A 26,984-nucleotide genomic window follows, 5' to 3' on the forward strand; every position below is an offset into this window, starting at 1 on the left:
TTATGTAGTCAAAAATGTAATCTTATATTAAAAAAAACAAAAAAAAACAAATACACAATAAAAATATTTTGATGTTTGACAGTTCATCCCTGATTCTCTTCAAAACCACTGACACATTTGAGGAAATCCAATAACATTATTGTTTAAACTTATTCAAGTGTTTAATAGTGAACATAGAACATGTCCACATGCACCATTTGAAAAGAACTAAAAGTATTGGGCCTAAACAGCTGTGCAGCATTAAGAAACTACTTATCAGCAAGGGTAATCAAGAAACGGCTTTAGTTTACTGGGAAGGATAAAGATTGGACTGCAGTGCAATAGAGCGGTCATGTGGTCTGATAAGTCAGATTTATCCAGTTCCAAAGTTGAGGGTGGATTGGGGTAAGGATCAAGAGCTACATCTATCATGACTTGCACCTTACAGTCATGTGGGGGCAGGGCTATGATTTGTAGTAACATCAATGGCACAGGTGTAGTTTCAGTAACCTGTGCCCCAAAACAATAAGGCCAGATGAGAACTTAAATACAGAAAATAACTAGGTTTTCTTCTCTCACTAAACTAGAGTTTTTGGTTCCATTGCAAGTGAACCCTCATTAGGTTTGTTTGTAATGTGAAAGCAAACAGACAATGGTTCACTATAAAGCCCTTTTCACACCAATCCTCTTTGGTACAGCACGAGTCAGTAGTGATGGGAAGTTTAGCTCTTTTCAAAGATTTGGCGTTTTTGTTTTGACTCCCAAATCGCTCTTCCCTTGGTATGATTCAGAGATTTTATTTTAGTCTCATTTAGCAATCCAATTCAGGGTCGCGGGGAAGCTGGAGCCTATCCCAGCTGGCTTTGGGCGACAGGCAGGGTACACCCTGGACAGCTCACCAGTCCATCGCAGGGCCACATAGAGACAAACAACCACTCATGCGCACACTCACTCCTATGGGCAATTTAGAGTAACCAATTAATTGCATGTCTTTGGACGGTGGGAGGAAGCCAGAGTACCTGGAGAGAACCCACGCATACACTGAGAGAACATGCAAACTCCACACAGAAAGGCCACTGTCCAAACCCCTCCCCAGCCAACGATCGAACCAGTGACCTTCGTGCTGTGAGGCCACAGTGCTAACCGCTGTGCTTCCGTGCAGTCTTCAGTCTTCATTTTTATGTAATTTCTTCCATTAGAAACTTTTTTTTCATTTGCAAAGGGAAAAACTGGGAAAGGTACCAAAATATCCTATCCATTTTTTGCGATCATGCCAGTGGGGTAAACCATGGTAAACAAAGGTTCAAAATGTTTCAGAATTTCCCACCCAATCAAACCAAGTTCGCCAAACTATGATGGTGTGAATGCATGCTCTGGATTTGTAATCCTCCAAACGAAACATTTGGTAGTAGACTAGGATTAATTTAAACCAGACCAAACAATGCAGGTGTGGATGCGCTTTTAAAATGTAATTATATTAATCACAAGTTTTCACAAACAAGCCATGTTTAAATGTGATAAGAAAAATAAATGTTGGTTAAAAACAATCTGCACAGGTTATGCAGCTGTGCCACAGGCCATATGCAATTGGCAATGGTTTGTCTCTGCTGTCATCACACCACTTTTATGCTTCCGTCTCTCATATCTTGAAAGTGTGAAATAAAAAACACAGAGGAGAAGAATCAAGGATGTATAAACTGAGAAATGAAAAGTAACAATAGTTTATAAAAGGAAAAAATAACTCATAGTACCACTCCTCTTATCTTAAACTGAGTGCAAACTGGATGCCATAGAGACTTGCCATCGCATATTCCAACTCAGCAATGTAGCTCAAAATACATCCAAACGACACAATATGTACTGTAAATGTCTTTCACACGATATCAAAAATTATATTTTTCACATCGGTTTCTGTTATTAAGTTTTATATATAAAAATTTTCTTTAACAAAAAAAAAAAAAAGTAAATAAATAGCAGCCTAACAAAAACAAATGTTTTAAGCACAAACATGAATAGAGATGCTTTCAAAGACTTGAGATGGCCTATTAACTTGTTAGAGCTAAGGGCATTGCTGAGCTACTCTTACCTTCTGTGCTTTAAAAAATTTGCTTCTGAATTTGAAGCACATTTTCTTTGTCTTCAAGAGACTCTGTGGTGTTCACTCAGAAGCAGTTCTGCTCTTTTCTCGAATAGGCTATGAATAAGTAATTTTAAACATGTGATTGTGTGTGCTTCTATGTCTGCTTCAAAATGTGTGCATGTCCGTCTACATCTCTTTGTGTTTGTGTGAAGGTGCCGTCTTAGTGCGGGTGGCAAGAGCTAATATCAGATTACGGATGTAAATTGGCAGAGTGGCTCTCTCTCATTATCACTAATAAGACTATGCTCTTGCTCTCTGCTGCTGCCCCCCCCACTCTCTCCACATTGTGTGGTCGGTTAGATGAGAAAGAGATGAGCTGATAGAAAGAGGAAGAGAGAATGTGAGAGAGGATGCTGCTGCAACTGTGTCCCTGAAAGCAAACTATTTCTAACAGGTTCTCATGTGCATGTGATGACACACCCTGATAGAAAAAAAACAAAAAAAACAAAAACATATATGACACAATGCACACATGCATAGAGGTCATCTCCAGTGTTGGATACTGGTCAAAATGCATGTAGCAGGTTAAAAAAAAAAAAGTATTTATTGCCTTTGACATAAACTGGTCCTTTAAAATACATATAAACATGTGAATCCACCAGAATACATATTAAATGTATATTTGACCTGACTGGCCATTCAGTGCTCAACTTGATACTAAGTTGCTGCAAATTAAATTGTTTGTCATCTATTTTATTCAACTGCAAAACACTGAAAACTATCAAGCCATAAGGGTAAAAAATGTAATCTGTCAAAAATGTATTTCAATTAATAATTCCAATTAAAAATAATTAGTGATTCCCTTCCTGTACAAGAAAAAAGTCTTCATAAAGCATCACTGTCTTTCTTGGATCCGGTGTCTTCTCCGAGCTCTCTTAAGTCTGTAAAAGTCAGTCCAGTATTGATGTGGCAGTTTCTCTTTCCACAGTTGCTGCACAAATTCAGTGAGAAGCTCCAGAAACACATCATCACAAACTGACCAATCACAAGGGAGTACACCAGCGCAACCATGTTGCAAGCAGGCGCGTACATTGGGTCTGGAAGAGGTGCAAGTCAAGCCTAAGCGGACCTACATGGAGCAGTAGTAATGCTATAACCACATTCTATAACCGCATGAGTATAAACCCAGTTTAAGCCCCGAAACACTGCAAGGCAAAGACAACTCCAGGAATGTGCATAATGAAAGTCAGTGTCCTATTAAAAGGAGTCAGAAACACAGACGTTTGTGGTCATTTATTGTAGCTCAACTGAACTTTGTATGGAAACATATTGATCAGTTCAACACAATATCTTTCTTAAAAGCCTGGTGTTTCGATGCTCTTGTGACATTCTAGAGACTTTTAGCAGAGCATGTATTCATGGATGCTCAGCACCTTACTGAAGCCCTCTTTGTCAGCTTTATCTGTAATTCAATTTCATCACAAAGCAGCACTCGAAAGACTTTCGTCAAGGGGCATTATTCCAATATGAAGTTAAAAGACAAAAGAAAAATGGCAAAAATCCTTTTCTTACCTTGTTTTTCTTTTCTGTTCTCTGTCTGTCCCCCTCCATCTGCACAATGTATGAGATATACAAATAGGCCTACATATTCACTGCCAGTTTTTTTTCCCAGGGTCTTAGTGTCAAATACAGTTACACACATATGCACACCCCCATATTCACACATCATTCCAAGGTCATTACACTAAATTAGACAAAGACTTATTTATAGCCACAAAGATATCTCAGGCAGAACTAATGCTTGGTTTATAAGCTAACACTCAATTATTCTCACCACTTAATGTCACAAATGCGTTGCGGTTCATAATCTTTGCAGCAAATCTTTGTATTACATATGTATTTTACTGAGCATATGCACTGAGATTAACGGTGCCAGAAAGAGACAAGCTAATTTGAATTGCATTGTAGAGTCACAATGAATCATTCACTTGATTGAATATTTGGACCAGCTCTGATATATTTTATAAGTCATTTGAGCATATTGCCTAATTGTAAACAAACAAAACAGTATAGAAATGCATGGAGTGAACACATACATGCATGTAAATTTTGTCCAATGCAATAATGTGTTAAAAATTGTGTTTTACTGTCTATTATAAATTGCTAACAAAGGATACACATCCTTGGAGCCAATATAGTCAATGAACTTATTTATTTATTTTTACAGTATTTTTGTCACTATGTCTCTTCTTTCTGTCTTACCAATCTCTCAGAGGACCACATTCACTCAGTAATTACATTTTGCCCATTATTCTTGGCTGACATTTCTGTGCAGTTAATCATGCCTACTTTGCCATCACACACAGGTCAAAGTGTGTGAATGAGAAAAGGGTAAGTATGGGAGAGAGGGAGAGCCAAAGAGACAAATAAAAAGGATTCAATTACATGTGAATTATGGTTGCCAGGATTTCTGCTCTGAGCAGTCACTTGACTGTCTGCGAGCTTGCATGTTTACATTTTCATGTATTATCATCTTTATTTATCCATTTAAAATGTTCATACCATCTGTGTATTGCTGTGTGTGTGTGTGTGTGTGTGTGTGTGTGTGTGTGTGTGTGTATGTGTGTGTGCTGTGTTTCATTGCACAGTATATGACCAGAGTATTGATGTGTGAAGTGATGATGTGCAGCCAGTCGCTCTCATCAGGAAGGTAACAACCCTTGGCCTCGGATGCACCCTTGCATACACTTGTTTTTGTGAGTGCCTGTGTGTGTGAGTGTGTTTCAAGCCAATCTGGCTGGCGTCTGCTCACTCCTCTATCCACTGCGGGCTGTCTGTTGTCTTTTATTTCTGCTTTAATGACCTATAAAGGGACTGTTACTTTTTAAATAAACCATAAAGCAAGGGTCATAAAAAGGGAGTGCAATGCTGGGCACAGGCCAAGTGCTGGGAGAACTGTGAGTCTCAGAGTGTGTTTGGGTCTGGGCATGTTTGCATGTGTGCGTTGGCATACATTCTCAATCAAGCTGAACCTGAAGCCCAGCAGATATCAGAGTCTGAGAGAAAACTGAGTCAACTTTGTGTTAAATTCAAATCTAAAAATGATGAAACTACATAAGTGGTAACCTTGCTTCACATAGAGATGAGTGGGTGGGTGAGGAGCAGGTCCAAGGCTATAGAGCTTTTTTCCAAGCCACCGTCTTGGAGCTGTTGTAGTGGGTGTAGAAAAAAAGCAAGCCCGGGGCAGCTTCAGTAGAGCTTCATACATTGAATAAACCCCTTTACAAAAATTTATATCAAGAAAGACTCTTTTGTATTCCCATGACTGACACAGAAAGCTTATAAAAGTGCTTAGAGATGTAGAGAAGGGGTTGAGGCAGGTTCAACCAAGCAGTACTGACAGTAATATATGGGTGTTAATAGGTGCATGCTGGTGATACCTGCAGGAGGTGTAATTTCAGTAATGTTTGTGACAGAGAGAAAGAAAAAAAAAAGAAAAGTTTAGAAAACTGCAAAGTGCCTGTCTTAGAAGAGATGTATTACCACCATGCATATTTACATCTTAGTTAGAAGAATGTGTGGGTGCAAGTCATCGCTCCCTGTCTCTTTCCTCTACCACCTCCTTACTCGTTGCGATTCCAAAGCCGAACATAAAAAAAGGGGGGGGGGGGGGAGAAATAATTGCCCGTTTTAGCAGAGTGTAACGTCGAAAATGTGTGTCGCTCACACAGAGCTTCAAACGGGCTCGGCGAGGAACAGAGAGCAAATCTTAGCATGCCGCGTTTAGGACATCAAACAGGCCGCAATCAACTGCTTTGCAGGGAAGCGGTGGTGAAGGAGCGGGGAACAGGGGGGCTTGGAGGTGGTGGCAACAGTGGGGGGGCTCATTTCCTTTGACGTTCATGCACTTCTTCTCCCATAAGGGGAAGTTTAGCTACTTCAAGCCTCTATTGAGAGAAAGAGAGGCACTGACTGAGACAATGTATTGAATGATAAATAAAAAAAAGTGGAACAACAGCCGGAAGATGTTATGTAGAAAGGTGATGGAGCAAGGGATGGACAATACAGGATGGCAAAGTCAAACCCCCTTATAAAATATTTCACTGAGATGTCATCATCTGTTTGCACTCTTTTCACAATTAAGAGGCAATCTTATTCTCCATGCAAGTGACAAAACAGACTGATGTTGCTTTAGCTCACAAACAGCAGTCGCACTGCTCCATCCTTGTTTCTTACCCCTCAAGAGAAAATATTTGGTGCAGAAAAAGGGGGTGGAAAATGAAAATGAACATAAATTTCATGCACTAAAAAAAAAAAGGGAAGAGAGCACTGACTTGACCAACAAACTGCACTGAAACAGTGAGTATTTAGAGTCCTAAACTAGGAGTGTGGAAATAGTAATGGCTGTAATAGCTGAATTATGATCCAGACTATGGGTCAAAATTCAGACCTGTGTGTTGACACTAATGTAGTAAACTTGGTATGTAAGCATTGCACAATTATCATTGTTGCCTCTATTTGACCGGCCCAACTATTTTTGCTTTCTAGCGTTTAAAGCACAGGTTCTCCGTCAGGAAGTCTGTTGCTTTTTAAATCTATTTTCATCAATTTATTTCTGCCGCTGCACTTGTCACTTTGACACTGACCGTGAAACTGTTACACTTTTATGACTGGCTCCTCTGCTGATGTTGTGTCCTGTACATTGGCAATGACTGGTCCATGTGTGTGGATTATGTTCTGTCTTTTGCTCATGTCTGCAAGCTGAATTGCCCTCTTGAGATGAATAAAGTTATCTTAATCTAAAAAGCACCAACTCTCTGTAAGTTTCAAGAAACAAATGGCTTAGGAGCTGAACAATTCAGCGGTCCAACAAACCAACAGACCACATGAAATTAGAGCGACTGTAACACTTGCCTAAACCACGGTTGTTCATATTGTCCTGTAGGTCCACTGCTCAGCAGGTTTTCTGCTTGCACTTACCTGCCTCAAATTACTGGCTCGTTAACAGACTGGTGGAAAACTGGAAGAGAAATTGTAATGGATATCTCTTTCTTCTTAATAGGTGTAGAGAACCATCTAACACCATCAAATACCTATTGAGCAGCGGCCTGAGAAGACTGTTTTTTACAACTCTGGCCTAATCCAAGAAAAAACATGAATAAACACACTTTCCACAGAAATGTAAATTTGAAACAGAAAGAAGTTGAAGAACTTTTAGACCTTATACAAGATTATATTTATATCACAGGCAAGTCATGTGCTCCCAATCAATTTTTTGTACTCTATTGAGTATTTACTTATCAGTAAATTAAACTCTAACAACTGTTTAGCAGCAACATGGGGTTTGTAAGTGAGATGCACAACATGGCTGAGGTAGAAATCTAATCCGATCATATCCATTGTTACTAAATTTTGGAAAAGAGATACAATAATTTACCTTAAAGATTTTTATTAATCCCTATAATCTATGACTAAATTAAAACAAAGGCAGGTATGACAGCTCTAACATGTTTTACAATCATACACCACATTACTACAGAATCATATGATGCTGTAACAGCACAGATGAACAAGATCAGTAAATAATTTTGCTTATTCGACACAGCAAGACGAAGCTGGTTACAATTCTGTTTTTTGTTTTTTTTTTTTGTTTTGTTTTTTTTGCAGTTGAATCAGAATAATAATACTAAAGAAAAACTACCTACCAAGGTACTGCTAAGTAGGTGAAGTGTGGGAGACATGGGGATTCTATAGCTCAGACCTGTGATTCTTTTTTTTGTCACATTTATCCAGGAGGAGTGAACTGGTTGACAGATCCTTGTGGCCTCTGTATAACTGTCTGTGCTCCCCAGAGTGCATTGTGTTCACGTATCTGTAGCCAAACCCAATTTAAACATTGTTGTCAAGTAATATGAATACAGGAATTTTTACTTTGTCAATTATAGATTTGTGCTACTGGTCATCAAAATCTTTTTTTTTTAAATAAAAATTGTCCAATTTGTGAGTATTTTTTGCTTTAAAAGTAAAATTGTAAAACAAATTGTGGGCATTTGTCTCTTTTTCTTTTAATGAGGTGACCCGTTTTTCCCCAGACTTGACTGATATCTTGACGGGTATGAACAGCTTCACTGAAATATTTGAGTATGGACGTTATAGTTCCTTTTTCTTCTGTTGTGATTGGTGTGCCAGAAATTTGCTTGTTTTGTTGCTGAATAATGAAATGAGTTTTTTTTTTATTTTTTTTTAATTTTCTTTGTTTATTTATTTTCATTTGTTTTCTGATTAATTTTTTGTCTGTAAAGCGTCTTGAGATGGCATTGCCGTGATTTGACGCTATATAAATAAAGTTGAATTGAACTGAATTTAACTAGAATGCTTATACATTCTAGTTAAGCTCTCAGATGAGTCAGTTAATTAAGTTTAAGGTCACCTTAAGTGCTTGTTAGCTGTTTAATCTTTTCTTATAAATTATTGTATAACAGTTGCTGTTTTGTTTTTATTTTTATTATAAAAATTTCATAGTCTTCTTACTATAGCTTTTTCTGTATCCCATTATATTAATGGAGTGGTTTCTGAATAGTTTTTAATTTCACAAAAGGATGCCGACTCTCACCATACGAAGCTATCAAATTGGGGACCAGTGAGGATGTATTAAAGCGCCACCTAGTGAGAGGTTTGGTTTGAGGGCTATTTATGCTTAACGCAGGTGACCTGATAGTTTCATCCTCTGTTGTCAGTTACATTAATAATTTGAATTGTAAAAATTGTCTTTGGTTCTTTGAAATGCACTTAAAATAAAATGTATTATTATTATTTTTTAATTAATATTATTATTATTAATTTGGTTAGTTGGCAAGGGGCTTAGCTATCCATTACTTGATGCAAAAAATACGACAAGTGCACGAGAAACTGTGGGGGCAGTGCTGAGTTGTATAACTAATGCAAAACCAGCAAAAGAAAAAAACAGGGAAGAAGAACTGGAAGAAATCAACGCAAAAACCACCAAATAAAAAGCATAAATAAATATTTCTATATCTTTGCTGTTAAATGTGTTTTTACTGTTACTTGTGTCTTTTTGAGCAAGATAGCACAACAGATTTTTTTTTCCATCCACCCAACCTGCCACCCATTGTCTGCTACTTGTCTGGGATTTCCAGTCTGTCTTTGGTTTCTCCTGTGATCCCTTCAGATATGCCCCAAAAAGCTAATCCAGGAGCCGTTCTTGACAAATGCCTGGCCTAAATATTTTCTGTGTTTACACAAAAGTAACCGAGCCAAATTCGAAGATACCTGGTGGACATTTGGATCACAAAAGAAAAAAAAACCAAAAAAAAAATAAATAAAATTTTGGTGACGGTCCTGGTTTCTTTTGTTGAAATAGCAAAACATGGCTTTGTCTTTTGTGAAGGACACTGCTCTCCAAATGCCCCTTTAGATTGTAGTGCATAAGGAGACACTTACTTACTATACCTCAAGTGACAAATTTGCGCTTTAAAGCAGTGCATTGACATTATCTGACATTGACATGTGGTCATTTTCCAACAGTTGTCACAGCCTGGGTGAATGTCTGTCCTTCATCAAATGACTTGTGAGGAATGTTAACTTGTGTGAAAGCTTTAAACAACAACAAAACACTTGCTATTTTTCTTTCACTGTAAATAATGTATGATGATAAAAAAAAAAAACTCAAATATATTCAAAATGTCAAGGTATGAATTTAATTGCCTTGAGACGTACCTTGTTGAAATGTTAAAAATTTGCTCTTTTTTAGGTACTTCTAAGGTGACAAAATGCTATTTTTTAGAATGCAGATGGTGTGTGAGGGGGAAAGTTTCTTTTTTGTGAATGCTTACTTTCAGGGTAGCAGTTTTTATTTCATAAATGTGCAGCAGATTGACAGGCTGACAAACTGCTATACTTTGATCCGTCTTACATTCAAAGCCTCACTCGCTCTTGTCTTCAGCTCAGCTTGTAACTTTTACATTACAAAGATCCTCGCCTCCAATCACCTCTTCAAAAACATCATGTTTCAGCTACTTGCACTGTATTTCTTTATTCTCTCCTTCTTTCTGCCAAGTCATTTGATGCCTTTCTTTCTTGATGTTAATTCACCAGTGATCTTTCAATGCTCTCTACCCACTGTCCCACACCCCCACCTTGCCCTTTTTTTCCTTGCATCTCTCCTGCATTTCTTTTGTCCTTGATTACCTAGTAGTGAGCTCCTGGCTGTGTCTCCCTGCCACTGGGTAATGGACTATTTGCATGCAAATGGCAGTGCCTGGAAAGATTAGACAGGGTGGAGTGGATGGTGGAGGAAGCAAAGGAGGAGGAGAATGAAGAAGGCAAGGAGAGAGACAGACTGCACTGAATGAGGGAGAGGAGGTGGAAAAGAAGCTCAAAACCACATGAAAGGCAGGGATGAGTGCATTCTTTGTATGGTTTTGGCTGTCTGGAGGTCTAGATGATTTCCTTCGTTAAGCTGCTATTATTGACAGTTACTTCTCTGAGTGTGCGTACATATGCATCTCAGTGAACTGTGTGTTTGCATATGTAAATGTACGCAATGCTCAAAGCCGGAGAAAGAAAAAGTTTGAATGTCTTTGCTTCAGTATTTGCATGTTTATGTGTGCTTAACTAGCTTAGCTCCAAACTTGGGAGAGTTGGAGCACTGCAGCATCTCTATTTCTGAAAAATTAAAGCTGGAGACCAAAGGTTTTTTGTCTGGAGAGAGAAGCCCAGGCCTCACTGCCTCCTCCCCCTCCTCCAAATAAATAAGAATTTTTGATTACAGTAATCAGGGCCATTAATAATGCAGACGCTGTGATGATGCAGAGGAGATGAAAGATGGCTCTTCTCAACCTTTCTGTGTTAGGAGCAAGGGGAGATAGCTGCTAGCTAGCCACACACACACATTTACACACACATACACAAACACTCACCCCAAAAATATTCAGCTTATGTGGGGATTTACGACCAAAAATACAACCTGCGGGAGAAAACGAGTTATAGGGCTACATTCATCTAACGCCACAATTATTTTCAGTACAACAGTTCTGGCTTGGTTGAATGCTTTGAACAAGGGTTATATTTAGGTCATTCTGCGAGTTGTTAATAGACATTATAGATATAAGATGCTACAATAATAGCTTTTAATTTTGCATGCTGTTCACAGAGAGGACTGGAGATACAAGACTTGTGAATTGGATTTGCATCATCTGATTGTTCTCTTTAGCACTTTTTGAATGCTCCCTCTTGCACCTACATCTCACACGCACACACAATCTGAGCATATTACATACCTCAGCCTCTTCGCTCTGTCTCTGTTGTGCGCACACGCATACACTCCTCACACTGTGTATACCTCCCTCTCCCTGAGGGTGAGTTGGCAGCGGGCCAGGACTAGGGAGAAAATGCATAAAGAGCTATTGTGGCTGTTGTCATTAATCAGGCCCGTATGGTTTCTGACAGCAGCATGCGAGGAAGCAAGACTGTCTCTCCTATAGTCTCTCCATACACTCGCTCCTCTCCATTAGCTTACACTATCCAGACAGTCAGTCTCCAGTTACAAAATGCTGAAGTGCAATGGCACACAATATCGAAAGGGAAAATATGGCTGGGGAAGTGTGAGCTGTGGGACAGAGGTGTATAACACCAGGGTGGTATATGTATGGGATGCCCCGCTACCCCAGCAGTGCCCTGAACTCACAGTGGAGCCACCCTTAGGGTTAGTGAGCGGTCATAAATGATGGGTTAAAGACTAAACAGCTCATGTGTGGATCTCATGTTGTCTGCTTATGTGTCTACGTTATGGTTTGTGTCTGTTGATCCATCGGTTGTCATGCCTGTGAGTGTACACTTCTGCTGGGCACATGGACGCATTTTCATGTGGATTCAGGTCCACAGCTATGCATATGCGAGTTTGTGTATGTTCTTTAAGGATCCACAGAGACCATGTCAAAGACTGTTTGCTACAGGTGTAAGCCCCGAACATCTGGCTGGCACATTTCAAATGCTCTGGGAGGCAGGCAGGGTGGGGCAAAGCCACAGTGGAGGCTGTACCACAGTCATTAAAAAGCAGAGGACGGTGGGTGGGGACTCGGACCGCAACACCACAGCATACACCTGCTCCTTGTCCTTTTTCCTATAAAATATTTATTTTTGTCATTTTTTTTTACATCACCCTCTGCAACGGACTGGTAACCTGTCCAGGGTGTACCCTGCCTTTCGCCTGATGTTCGCTGGCATACGCTCCAGATTCCCTGCAACCCTTTATTTGACCAAGAGGTATAGAAAATGGATGGAGGGATGTTTGCATCACACAGTTGCCACACTGTTCTTGAAAAAAATACAACAAAGCAGACATCTGGAGCAAATCTATAATCGCAACAGCAGTAAAAAAAATAAAAAAATACTGCTGTATGAATAATAAATATTTTTAATTGACTAAATGTCAATCAGTGAGACTAAGATTCTGCTGTTTGATTTATATTGATCACTCACCAAAAGACAATACAGATTAGCGTTTTAGGACATCTCATATGTAACTAAATTCACCTGAACGAGCCGTTATCTTGAGGATTTGGTCATGGGATTTTTTTGTCTAAGTTTTTACACTTTTAAAAGAGAGAGAGAGAAAATAAAACAACAATTTACCAGGTGTGGAAAGGTGTGAAAATAGGCTGCATTCCAGGCTTTTTTTTTTTTTTTTTTAATAAGGTTGGCAACAGTTGAACTGTTGCATTTCTTGAGGAAAAAAATGAGTAAAGTGACAGGATGCTCAACCAAACAACTCATCCTAAAAAACAAATGATTCTTTGTCAGACCTAAAGTCATGGATGTGAGATTTAACACCTAACAGGAGATACAGTTACCTTTGTTCTACATTTGAATGAAGTATATTATTTCACACACTCTATTTATTACAATTTTAATTTGATGTTTGATGTTCACTTTTGCTATAAAATTCCAAACATAATATTATAAACATTTACCATGTACTGGTACTATATTCTGTAAATCTAAAACATTTAACATTTACAGTCTGCTGATCTGGTTGAGCTCATTAATTCTTCGACATGGTGATGTGATTACCATGGTGATAAAATTACATTTTGTGGAGGCTCGTAATTAGCGGTGGACAATGCTTGACCCATGTTTATTGTAAGTTACATCACCTCCAGTTGGGATGAACGTGCTGTGCAAATATGCAGGATGAAGTTTACACATGAATGACACAACTACACTACTGGATTGAACATTCATAGTATATGGGCACTTGGATGTCAGCACATATCAGCCGAAGTCAACTATGTTCACCGTGTACGTGAGCCACATGACTGAGAGGAGAATTATTCTCAGAGTGAGGATTCTCAATGGGGTCTGAGCTTCGGTCACGTCAGCTTCAATCGAAACTGGGTGAGTCAGACTGAGAGGGTGATGCATGGTTGGACTTTCAATGCTTGCTCTGTTCGATCTCACATTGAGCCCACACAGGTTTGGTCAAAGCTGATCCCAATTCACCCTAGCGCCTGCTTGGATTTGACTCATAAGGGCTTCAGTTGTGAATCAGACTGGATGTCCACTCAGTTTATCATCTGTTTTCAGTTGACATGGAGTCACTTTATCTGACAGCAGAGTGTCTACACCTCGACCCAGCATGAATGTGCTGGTCCAATCTACTTCAGTCACAGCCTGAGAGTCATGTAGCGTGTTATCTGATGCCCACTGTGCCTGCAGATGCCAGGGTGGCTACCTCTGTTGCAGGGTAAGGCACAGGTCACCACCCCCTCTACCTCTATTTTTCTTTTCTTTTTTTTTCTTCTCTTTTTTTTCTTTACCATTCCCTGCTTTTTCATCTCTTCTCTCACCTAACCCTCACTCTCCTCCCTCTTCCTGTTCTCCCTCCCTTTCCTTACTCCCTCCTTTTTTTCACCCCTCTGCACTGACACGTTAGTCAAATCTGCCTATTATGCGCTTCGATGCCCATGCATTGCTTTTTTTTATATCTAGCATAAAAGCAGTCAATGACACTGAAAAGAGAGAGCAACAGAAAAAAAAGTCATCTAAGAAAAAGAAGTCTCATGGTTTGGTATCCTTTAAATGTGAGCAGCTCTGAGCCATTATCATTGTCATGGCTTGTTTTTCTGAATACTTCCTCATCAATGGTGTATACAGAGTAAAACAGAAGGCTTGCTACATTAGTTATGGATTCTAAAGTATAGCCTATCATTTGGCACAAAAGACAGAAATGTGTGCCTGACAAGAGCAGAATTTGACTATTTTACATGAGCAAAAAAAATGGGGTAAATGATTTTTGTAGTTGTGTTCCAGCCACTACATGCAACGTCATACAATGACCTTAAATTTTGAAGCTGTTTTAATGAGGTAGGATTAGATATTATCTGAACAACTAAGATGAATTTTCTATACCTAAATCCTTGCTGTACTTTGACTTGCATGATAACAATAAAAATCAACACAGCTGATTGTGTTTGATTCATGAACAGAGCATGAAAGAAAATACCACAGTTGAAGTGTCTTAAAGTGGAATGACTGAACTTTGGCAATTTCTTTAAATTTTGGTGAGCCCTAACAAATGATAATTCAGCAGCAGTCTTGCGCCCGTTGTCTTCTCTGAGCTCTTTTTTTTTCTTTTCTTGCTGAATCAGCAAAGCTGCACAGTAAAAATGGTCTGTTTGTAGATATCCAGTTGCTGGTACATTAAGTCGCACCTTAACACAAAATGCACAGGCTAGAAAAAAATATTAAGTGCTGTTTTTCCTTCCCACTGCCGCCTCGTGCATGCTTAGGATGGGGGATTGGATCGAAGTCATGACTCGATGCAATCAGTTGGTTTTTATTATAGGCTATGTATGAATTGGCTCGAAATGATGTGTATGTTGATTCGTGTATGTAAAGTGCCCTGTGACAACATTGTTGTGAAGTGGCGCTATAGAAATAAAGAATTGAAAAAACTGAATTGAATAGTTTCTGAACTTCACGATGCTCCACGGCAGTGCAGTTCCAGGAATGTTTATAATGAATGTCACTGTGTCACACAAATCAGTAAGATGTATGGTCCTATGGTCAGAAACTTATTAGCTTACTTTAAATGTTTAGAGCATGAATTTAATTCAAATTAAATGGATCCATGTTGTCAAGTTCGACGCAACTACTGACTAATTTTGTCAGGTGTGTTGAACCAGAAAACATCTAAAACCTGATATTAAGCAGTATTTGAGGTGCTCTTGTAGAATGTTAGTAATCTTTTGTCTGATCTTAATGACTATTGGTCATTTATAGTCACGAGGATCTAGGGCCACCTCAGAAACACCAATGGCAACCTAAAAGGAGATAGATCATCATTCACAAATTTACAAATCTTCTGAAACAGTGCTTCTGATCTGATAGTTGGTCAGTGGTGTTAGTTAACCAGGGCATAACCTTGTTTTTAGAAAAAAAAAACCAAACTTATTATTAGAATAAAAAGACACTGTTGTAGTACATTTGATTTATTAAAAACCACATTTAACAGGTGGATCTGGGAGTAAAAGGTGACATGGGCACTTATGGAATGATGGTAACAGGTCTGGTGAGAGTGCCTTAATGTGCATGCATGTGCAGTCTATTGCACAATGATGTTAGGAAAACCAGCAACAAAATTAAATTCTGTCTTTACTGCGACTTGTTCCTGAATGACTTAAAATATTTATTGTTCCCCGGAGGAAAATTAGTACCTTGGGACACAATCTTAAATATCTTACAATTTACTTTGAAATAACAACATGCTCTATGAATTCTCAGAAGTTGCTTTAAAAAAATCCCACAAAATGATTATGATAATTATTTTGATGACTAACCAGCAGAAAACAGCACACATAAAAATGTATAAACTAGGACTTTATATACATGCATACATGAATTTTTATATACTTTCACTATGAACTTTGAATATGAACTATGACACTATTTTATAAACACACACCTATGTATGTGTGTGTATGCACTCCTTTAGTTTCCTCATTTTTCAAAGATGCCCAGCCATCATCATTATGACAGCACTATATGCATCTATGCTGCTCCTGCAGATTGATCAGTGCTGTGTTTTCCACCCCTTCCACCCCAACCTCATTTAGATAAAGCCTCAGAGTCATTATCTCCCAGATGTGTTGCTTCAGGTATGTTATTATTGTTATTATTATGGACAGATGCGCTGTGATGAAACATCACTTCTACTGTTGCTAAATGACCAGTCATTCTCCTCAGAAGGCAAATACTCCCTGCTAGAAAGAGGTTTGTCATGTTATGTGTTTTCACTGTAATCCACTCTTTGTTACTGAGTTCCTCATTATGTACAGTGTCTTTGAAATGCAGTTTCCTCTAAAATTTTTAATAGACGCCCTCCTCTCGCCCTCCCATCACCTGTTATGTTGAAGAGTCACATGTTGTGAAAACGGGTTTTCTTACTGGAGATATTGCCTGGTCCGATGAATGCCACAAATTTCTTATGAAGTTCATGAGTAGGACTTAAAAACTATTTTGTTCTGAAAAACAGTCAGTAATTGAGGCCCATTATTGTATACTGGAAGAAAGCCATTTAACCTAGAGTTTTGTGAGTTATTTCCAAGTAAAAGAGTCAATGGACTACACTTTAGCACAATTTTTTCTAGCTAACAAATACATTTAGACAATAACACAGCAAAAGTAAGACATATTTAAAGATTTATTTTAAGGTTTCAATTGTGGTTTGTTTGGGTGACAAAGCCCAGTAGAGTCTTTTAGGTGATTTTGGTGTGTCTATACTACATGCATTTGGATTCAGCCATGTCCTCCACATGCTTTCCAAGACAAAACAGCTAAATTTAAGAATTGTGCATCAACTGTCATGATCCCTGTTTGTTCATTGTTTATTTTGTTTTCTGGTCAATGTCTTGTGCTTACTTTGGTTTTTCTATGACCAATTACCCCTGTCTCTGTTTCAGGTCTGCTTGCCCTGCCCAGTCTTTTCTGTGTCTGCCCTTCCTTCCCTGATTGTTCACACCTGATTGTGTTTTCAACTCATTAATACCAGCATATATTCTCCCCTGTGTCTTGTTGCCAGTTTGTCGTTTGTGTTTGAACGCATTCAAGCCATAGTTTTGGATCACAACTTTTCTGGTTAAATAAACCTTGTTTTGTTCCTCACTGGATCTGTCTCGTGCATTTGAGTCACAGCCCTGTCACGTCCTTGACATTAACATCTGCATTGTAAACATAGTATAACCCTAAAATTCATAAACAAACTTGCACAGAGCTTGACATCAAATTCTGCACAAGTCTTCTAATTTTCCATTGATTTGAGTGGGGTTTGTTGCAGCAGGGAAACTCCCAACACTTGCAGGACTGCAGCTCTTGGGGACCAGAGTTGGCCACCCCTGGTTTAGGTAGTTTGTCTTTAACTACTTTTAAGGCTTTTGCAAACAAATGAAAAAAAAACATGATTACAATTTGGTCATATTTTTGCATAAATACAAGCATTTCTTGGTTTATTTGTGTGTGTTCCAGTCCCCAGGCTAAAGTATTACACATTTTTGTGGCACTCAAAAAGATCTCAGGAAATAGATTTTGGCCTTAAGATTAAGGCTGCAATATCTGTTTGCTTTTAATGCTTACTTTTCATGGCAAGTTGTCGGGCAGTATAGTTTCTGAACTTCAGCTCCAGGAAGCCAATGGATGAAGTGCTTGAGGCATTACAGCAATTTTTGGTTCATGCACAATGTTGCAGCCTTTTGAAATATAGGCTTTTGGTTGTGGCTGTAGTTGCCTGTGTTGGGAGTGAGCTGTGAAAACTATAATCAGTGTCAGCTCTCACAGCCAGACCTGACACCGCACACTGTGAGACCCAATAGCTTTCCCCCTCAAACACATACAAATACCCATATGCATATCTTGCACACACTCTTTCTCAATCTGTCACTCCTTCTTCCTCTTTTTGCCTGTCTCCACGTCACACCAACGCTTTGTCTTTCTATCACTTTCACACACACACACACAGATTAAATTTGGATTCTACTGCACTGAGTGACCAATCACACAGATATTGGGAGGAGGCCGGACAAAGGTCCCTCTGCATTCAGTGTGTCAAGTGTGTGCTCTCACCATCACAGAGATGCTTGAGTTTATGTCTGTCTAGGTGACACTGGATGCTTGTGTGTGTAGGTGTGTACTTGTGCACTCCTTGCCTGTTATCTGGGTATAGCCTCAGAGCAATTCACAGCCTGTCACTCAATCTGTACGGCTGGAAGTAAGAGTGAGAGGGAAGGAAAGATAGGATAGGAGGAGAAAGAAAAAGAGGAACCATGCAGCGTGAGAGAGAAGAGAGATTAACAACTGGGAGAAAGAGAAGGACAGCAGGAGGCTCAGAGGGAGGACAAGCGAAGGAAAAGGCGAGATGTTGCTACAGAGAGTAGTAGAGGCAGTTTGCTCCCTTGGGTGCGTGGGTTAGGGCAGCCCACGGGCACAGTTGGCATGCAGCTGGGCACTCTGTCGCTCGGTCCCTACGGCAGACTGTGTGCTCACACTGCCTTCCCTTAGAGAGCAGGGGTCGAAGGGAAAGTGGAGTGTATGTGTGTGTATGTGAGTAAAAGTGTGTGTGTGGCTGCTGCCTCATCAGAAATGCCAGCACTGCTACACATATCTGTTTATAGGCTCATTGCTCAGTCCTGTTGCTCAGGGGGACCATTTGCAGTCACACTTGCATAATGACAATAATAGGGTGACTTGGAGTGGTTGTGAGGGTGTGAGTGTGCTCATGTGTGTATTGACATGTGTCTATGTGCTAACAAGCGCCTTCTTTTTCCTACTTTGATTCATTTATCTGCCCTTGTCTCATATACTGTCCTCATGTCCCCCCGCTCATACAGTTATCCCAATAAATATCCCATCTCTTGTACCACTCTACCACAGATTGTCTTTTTTTCTGTCCCATCCAGCTTTCATTGACCACACATCCCACACAAGTGCCCTGGCATGACCCTGTGGGTACACCACCAACAGCAGGCGCACAGCCCACTTTAGCCATACACTGGACAAAAGGTGGTGATTGCATCATGTTTCCTCCACATAAACCAACACCCTCGAACTGGTCATTATTCTCATGCCACATTGAGTGCGCTGATTTTTATTCTTCCCCTTTTTCTAACTTTACAGTGCTGGGATCATTTTACACCCTGTGTGAGTTTCCTTAACTGCAGGGTGGTTTGGATTTGTGAAGTATTTTGCTGAGGGATGGAGATAAACAGAGGAGCAGAGGGCCTAGCATTGTGTGATGTGAGTCCATGCAAACTAGAAATCAGCCCACTTTTAAATGGAGCTGTTCTTTTTTTTCCAATCATACACATATTACAATGAATTCATTCACATCAGTAGGTTTTGGTGACTTTACTGATATATCTATCCAGGTAACCTCAACAATTTCATTGTGTAATTTGTATGTTAAACATTGTATACATGCTGTAGGTGTCACTCAATCACCAAATAACTGCCAGCGCAAAAGAGCTTCTCGTCCTCTAATTGAAAACCCTTGTCTCCTTCCAATCATGGATTGTTTTTCTTTTTGCTTAAGGGGAAGTATGTTTAGTGGCACATCAAATCTTAGCATACAAATGCAGCTTCTATATATCTTTTCATCTAACTTAAGCTCTTACTTCTCATCCTTTCTTAAAGCATTTATTTTTCAATGCAAGAAAAACAAAGTATTCCATTTTGTTTCAGCATCTATGCCTACATGTGTGTCATAGGGTCAGAAATAAATATGTGTGTGCTGTGCCACATTCTTGCCATCTGACTAACCACATTCTTGCCATTGCCGGGCAATTAAAAGCTGTTACCTCCAAATCCCCACCACAAAGCGGAGGCCCATAGCAAACTAAGAGCACAAAAACCCCATTAAAATGGAAAGAGCATGCCAGCTTCTTAATCGAAACACATGTAAGCCATTAAGAGTACACTTTGAATTCTTCTCTGCAAGCTAAAGGGAGAAACGAGACACTAGGAGAGGGAGCCAGAGACAGACGTCAACTCGGAGAGAAATTTGGGATTCTCATCTCACTTAAAGGAACTTCAAAGTCAGCACTAGAAAGAAAGAAGCAGAGATAATGGAAACTACACAATGAAAGTAAGCAGTGGGGTGGATGATGGCAGTGTATGGGCTCTTTTAGCACTGGTTCCACACTGCTAGGTTTTAGCATCCTCAATTTTCCCTTTTCCGCATCTTTCAATTGGTTTGGTTTGGGGTTCTTTGAATTTGTCCCCTATGGCGGCAGCCCGGCTGGCAGCTGGAGAAACACTCTTCCTGATGCTGTTTGGAAGTGGCAGGGATCACAGAAGGCCACTTCTGAGAACTGACTCTCTGCAAGGGTTTTCTGTCAGTCTCACTGTCTGTCTGTCAACTGAATGTACTTCTGGTATTTCTGCCAGTTATCAGAGGCAACGGCGCAGCTTGTTCTTGTATTTTGCCACTTTTAAGCACCAAATGTAGGTTTTTTGACTGTGTTAGTTTAGTGATTTACAAGAAAAAAAAAAAAAGGGGGGGGGGGGGGGGGGGGCTTTTTTTTTACTTTAGCTGTCTCAGTTTAAAATATTCTGTTTGTGGTTGCCCTCTGTCTCAAGGTCTTTGCTTTAGTCTTGCCCTTTTCATCATTTTGCAATTTTAATTCGGTCTCCCACTGTCTGTGTCTTGTGGTTGTTACATAAGTGAACTCTTCATCACACACACATGCACACACACATTTCCACAGTTTAACACAACTACCATTCATCGACTAATGTTCTGGGTTGGTTGACAACACGCTGACAACAACACAGCTCGGGCTTACTTATGTGGTGAAACATCACTATTTAGTGAATTCTGGTTTATACTGCCAGTGTTAATTTGATGCTTCAACTAGTTTTATTTCTTTTACTTTTCTCCTTTTCATGCAATTTAACAGAGAAATCTCGCATGCACTCTCATTGAAAGTGTGGGTACTCACATTATAAATACTTATCTCTTTCAACCCCCTCATGAATCCCCTCTTCCCTTTGTTGCTTCCCTTTCTCCTCTCTTTTTTTTTTTTAAACTCTTCCTCTCGCATCTCTTTTAAAAATATTTTGCCATTGGGTCTTTTGTTTTAGTTTTTGTCTTTGTTGTTCTCCCTTGCAAAATATCACTGCTTGTCATTTACTTCCTTACCCATTTGTTATTTATATCATTTGTTTCTTTTCTTTTTTTTTTTTTATTTCTCTTTTTTTTTTTTTTAACGAGATACCATTTTGGAATCTCAAATCAGCTTTGATCACTGATATCCTGAGATAGAACCCCAAACTTTGTCTTCGCTTCCCTGGCTTCAATCCTGAGACAACCCAAATTAATCAATCAGGGAACCTTCAAACCTGTTCATAACTTAATCCATACTTTTCATTAAACCAGTCAACATGCATTGTTGACTCTTGCTAGTTAAGGTCCCTTTAACCCAGGGCTCATCAGTTTGTTCATGAGGCCCACACTCATGCAGGTTTTCAATGTTTCCCTGCTTCAACACATTTGATCTAAATGGATCCAACGACCTATGAAGTTCAGCACAATGACTTCATTTGAGTTGGGTGTTCTGCAGCAGGGTTAATTGAAAACATGCAGGACTGCAGACCAAGTGGGATTGCATTGCAAATGCTTGTTTTAAGCTAAATCTGAGCTCTCTTTTCTCCACCCAGTGTATTTGGTTAATTGCTTACTGTAATTTGCTGATATGGTTGTGCCAATGAAAGCTGTCTTACAAGATTGTAGATTTTTTTTAAAAAGAAAAAGAAAAGTTCTGCAACATTAACTGTGTAACCATAGACTACAAAACATCAATTCCTTTGTGTATCTCTGACTGAACTGTGAGCTTGATAGCAGGTTGTCCCATATGTTATTCTTTTTTGCAAAAGGATTTAAACTTTAAGGTCCGGCACCATTAATTGAAAGCCTCTCCAAAGTTGTGCCTGAATATCTTTTCAATATTTGCTTTAAATTAATTAAAAACACAAGAGCCTGAATCCACAAACACACAAGAATATATTTACAGCTCAATCTTGCTGAATGATGTAAATAAAAGCTTGATCATTCTCAGTTAATGTGGAGGCAGAACCAGAGTCTTGCCACCTTGTTTGAAAAGTAAAGATCCAGGATGGGGTCATAGAGTTGAGTCAAATTGTGTCCATGAAAGGGGAGCACAGATCGCTCACAATTTAATTCTTTACCTTTAGCCACTAAAAATTCCTCTGTTTGATCAGTATGAAACAGTAAAAGTATGGCTGCAGAACTTTTTATACTAGTAATCTATTAAATTTGCCAGTGTTTTAGTCATCTTGCAATGCACAGATTACCAATGTCCTTTAGTGGGCAATAAATATATACACTGTTAAATTCTTGTAGTTTTTTTTGTGTTTTTCTGCTGAAGTCTGCATGTTGGATGTTAGTTTCCTGGTCATTGAAGCAGTTAATGATAATACAACATTCCTGAAAACCATTTACAAAGAGGTGAAAAATGAGGAAAAGTCAGAAAAGGGAAATTGATGTGAACTGTTCTCTGACACGAGATGAATAAGTGATTGACTTATCTTTATTTATATGCAAACTGAAAGTATTCGTGTACATCTGTGCATATGTGTACAGTCCGCCCACAGGCAGACACATGGGAGCCTGAGGAGCAGTGAATATTACAGAGGAGTGGACCACAAAGGGACCAGGCCCATAGCCAATAGACAGGCCCCACTCATAAATTCTCTCCACACTGACGCCTCTCCCCTCTGACTCTGTGTCTCTCTTCTTCCTCCATGATTCTGCTCTGTCTTTTCCCCCACTGTGTATGTGTCTATCTGCTTTATCTCAGTCCCTTGGTTTGAGTGTTTTTGTCTCTTAAAACCAGAAAATGAAAAATAAGTTTTCACTCTTGAAATGTTCAAAAACCATAACTATCACATCAACATTTTTCCAATCCTCTTGATTATTGAGTGTGGGCTGCTGCATCAAGCACATTGGACTAGAAATAAGCCTTACATACTGCTGTGGCATTTTGGCTATAAACTCAGATTAAAATCTTATAACATGCAACTTGATAAATTTTTGCATTTATTTTGTGCAACAGGTGATATTGTATCTACTACATATTGAAATATCAAGTTTTAAATAGCTCCCTATATAAAATATTTTGAGTAGCATCTGGGAAAATGATCAGTGAATCAAACTAATATCTCCATTTTGTAATCAACTAGGCTCTTTAACTGATATCAAAAGCACCTGTATGTTTAAACAATGCACGTTTTAAATGTTTTTTGTGACAATGTTATACAACAGGTGATACTGTATCTCCTACAGTTGTGCTCATATTTATTCATACCCTTTCATTAAGGAAGGTAAAAAAATAAAAAATTAAAAAAAGCTGCCTGTAAAATAAGATGAAATTGACTAAAGTAATAATAAATAAAAATTTTATGAAAATAATTACATTGTTTTCTAATTCTGGTTCATTAGAAATATTTTTTTAAAGCAAACAAATAAGATAAAATATTACATAATACATCACTCATAAACTAATATTTTGTCGAACAATCTTTTAATGTTTCCTCTACAGTCAGGTGTTTTCTGTTCCTCTCAGTCAGACTTGCTCTAATTTTGTCCAGAACCAATTTGTTTGTTTGTTCTTTTGTTTTTCTTCAACTCAATTAAATAAAATAAAAAAACAGTCTCTTCTATTACCAAATTATATTTTTGCAAACATTAAGTTATTGTTCCTTTTTAAGTGTCCAGTTATTTGAGTGACTGTTGTAAATTCTGCCTTTTCTTTAATGAATAGGTATGAATACATATGAGCACAACTGTACATACTGAAATAGAAAAGCAATCGGAAAGGCAGACCTCTGGCAAGCAGCTCGTTTTCACATATAATGTGAAGAATTAAAAAACAAAAAAAAAATCCCCATTCACAGTTCTTTTTAGATCATGCCAAAAGTCAAATGGAATCTAAGTTAGACCACAAGCCATTCTCTAAAAAAAAAATCACAAAAATGTGCCTGGTAGTTTTTGCTTAAAATTGCTTAAAAAAAAAACAACAAAAAAAAAAACCATAACAGACAGACGGATAATGCAGACAAATAAAATATCCTCCTTGACAGTGGTAAATACTTAAGTTTTCCTAGATCCCTAGAAACACTAAAACGACTTGAAAAATCTGATGGGTAAATCAAACTAGGACCATTACTGTGTATTCAACAAGACATGTAAAGCCAAGTATGAAAACACTTTTATAATTACCCTGCAACTTGAGACTTTCAGATTTGATCTGATCTTGCAGATTTGATTTGTGCTTGTTTTAACCCATTTAAATTTGATTGTACTAGCTCCAAAGCTTCCTTCTCTATCATAGCCACCACTGTCACAATGGCTTAATGTATAAATAGCAAATCATAACTTACCGACAGAAAGTAAATGGGAGACAACTAATTGGAAACAGTGAGAGAATAGTGCTTCAAGAAGCACAACACAAGGAAGCCTTCACAGAAAGGTCAATTATCATTTTCTCTTCTACCTGTTCTCCTCTACCCTTTCTCTTTTCCGTCAGTACCAAAGCTAAGGTATCATAAAACCTTTCAGCAGGCTAAATGAGTTGTGAACAGCAGAAATGAATTTTAATCAGAACCATAAATTACATGTTGTTGTTGCAGTTACAGTAACATGTCCTTCAGAATGCCTCACTGTGTATTTCAGTGTCCCCTTGTTACAAGTCTTCTGTTTCCCTGACTGTCATGTTTTCTTGTAGATAGAGTTTTCTCTTAGAAATATTTATTCTAGCTAAAGATAAAGGGGTATGTTTAGTTGTCCACTTGTATTTCAGAATGCTACGAGAATATATTTTTGCTAAATAGCGGGAACCTCAGGATGGTAACTCAGTGTGTTAATGTGCTATTACAATGATCGTCAATGCTTGTAATGACAACCGCTTTACCCCAAAGACTGACTGGATTGGTTCCTTAAAATTTGAAAAAGAGAATAAGTCATGAGGTGACCATGAGACATACAATAAGTAAAAATAAATTGCACAAGCAGCACAAGGAGGTTGTATGGGTGTTTTGGACAGTGGTAGGCCCATTGGCAGAGATGGGGGGGCTTTTATACATTTGTACTCAGAGGCCTGCTGTGTCATAACCCTGCTGTTTAATCTCATAGCTCCTTCTAAGTGTTGTCAGGCTGGATTTTAATGTCAATGCAGAGAAAGATGTAAACCGGACAAAGACAAGAAAAATTTAAATGGACCTTTTGAAATGCATTGTTCCCATTTTTAATTCTATTTTTATTTCAACATTAAAAATCAGAATTAAGAAAACTTGAAATATTAATATTCCAATTTATCTTTTTAATTTGGATACTTCAATGCATAACTCAAATGAAAATTTAATTAACTGATTCATAATTGCTCCTCTAATGGGATGTACCTCTAAGGAAATTAAATATAAAGGGTAGCAAGGTTAAAGAAATGTGTATTTGTCATGGACAGATACCTTAGTGAAATCAGTTCCATTTTAAATATCTTTATACTGTTCTTGTACTCTTGTACACTAATTCTCAAATAACAGAAAAATAAAATGAAAGAATTATACTTTTTAAGTTTACTATCAGATGATATTTTTAATTAAGCTACTCAACACATAAGTCATTCATTCTAAACCTTTTAAATCCCTTTAAGCTTGTTCAGAAGCCAGTGCGACCTTTTTTTGTGTTCATGAACCTTCATGTTTGACATTACAAAGCACAATATGGTGAATTCTGCTTCCTGGTAGGAGCAATGACTTGTGACACTGCCTCATTCCCACACAGAGAGATGCTGACGCTCCGAACACGACAAAATGGCAAAGGTCAACTCTTCTGTTCTCCTGCCATTACAATGAATGCCAGCAGGCAAAATGGACTCCCAATTAGATATCTGCGTTTCCCTAATAAACAAGGTCAAAGAGACTTGAAGTACGAAGTTAGAGAGAATCTAAGCACCCGTTGTGCAGAAGGAGAGAGAACAAAACGAGGGATGTGGCAGTGGAGAAGCAGAGACGTAGGCTGGGTAAGTCTGAGCGGAAGAAGAAACTAAAAGGAAAAAAGATAAATAGAAAGATGGGAAAAAGAGAGGGAGATTTGAGAGACAGAAGGAAAAGGCAGTATTAATATTCACAGACTCCCAGCGCTTCCTAAATATTTTATCACTTCCAGCTGTTTGATGTTAAGGAGACTCACCAGAGAGCCCCTCATTCAGACACACATATACACACACCAAGACTCACACTAATAAAAATGGATTCATGCGCACACCATCACAAAACCTCAGTGACAAACCCAAACGCAAGTAAATACCAACTCTCACAAAGAAAAACTCACAACCACAAACACATGACTGGAACATAGATGCATATATGAACATCATAACACATCAATCAGAGCACACACTATTACATATATGTACACATGAGGTAACACACTATAAAAAATTTTTAAAAAACAATGCATGTTTAGATCCTGTAATTATAACACATGAAACATCATTAATGTGGCTACACTGCCTTATCTAACACACTAAATAGGAAGTTTATGAAACTCACACACAAATGCACCAAACTTGATTTGCATCAATCATCATATATCTTTCGCATTTATTCATTTATTTATTGGCTTATTTATTCATTTGTGTATTCATTCTTCATTGGACTGACTTTCTTTTTATTTGCAAGCTGTGTTCCGAGGGGAGCGTGGGAGAACATTCATCTTCTGATGAGAGCAGCCATTAATTCAGAATTCGTCCTCATCTCTGTCAGTCTGCGTCTTTCTCTCTGTCCGTCAGACAGACTCTCACTCTGTCTCTGTCCGTCAGTCCCTCCTTTTGCCACC

Source organism: Telmatherina bonti, assembly GCF_933228915.1.
Source record: "Telmatherina bonti genome assembly, chromosome: 5".
Taxonomy (NCBI): Eukaryota; Metazoa; Chordata; class Actinopteri; order Atheriniformes; family Telmatherinidae; genus Telmatherina; species Telmatherina bonti.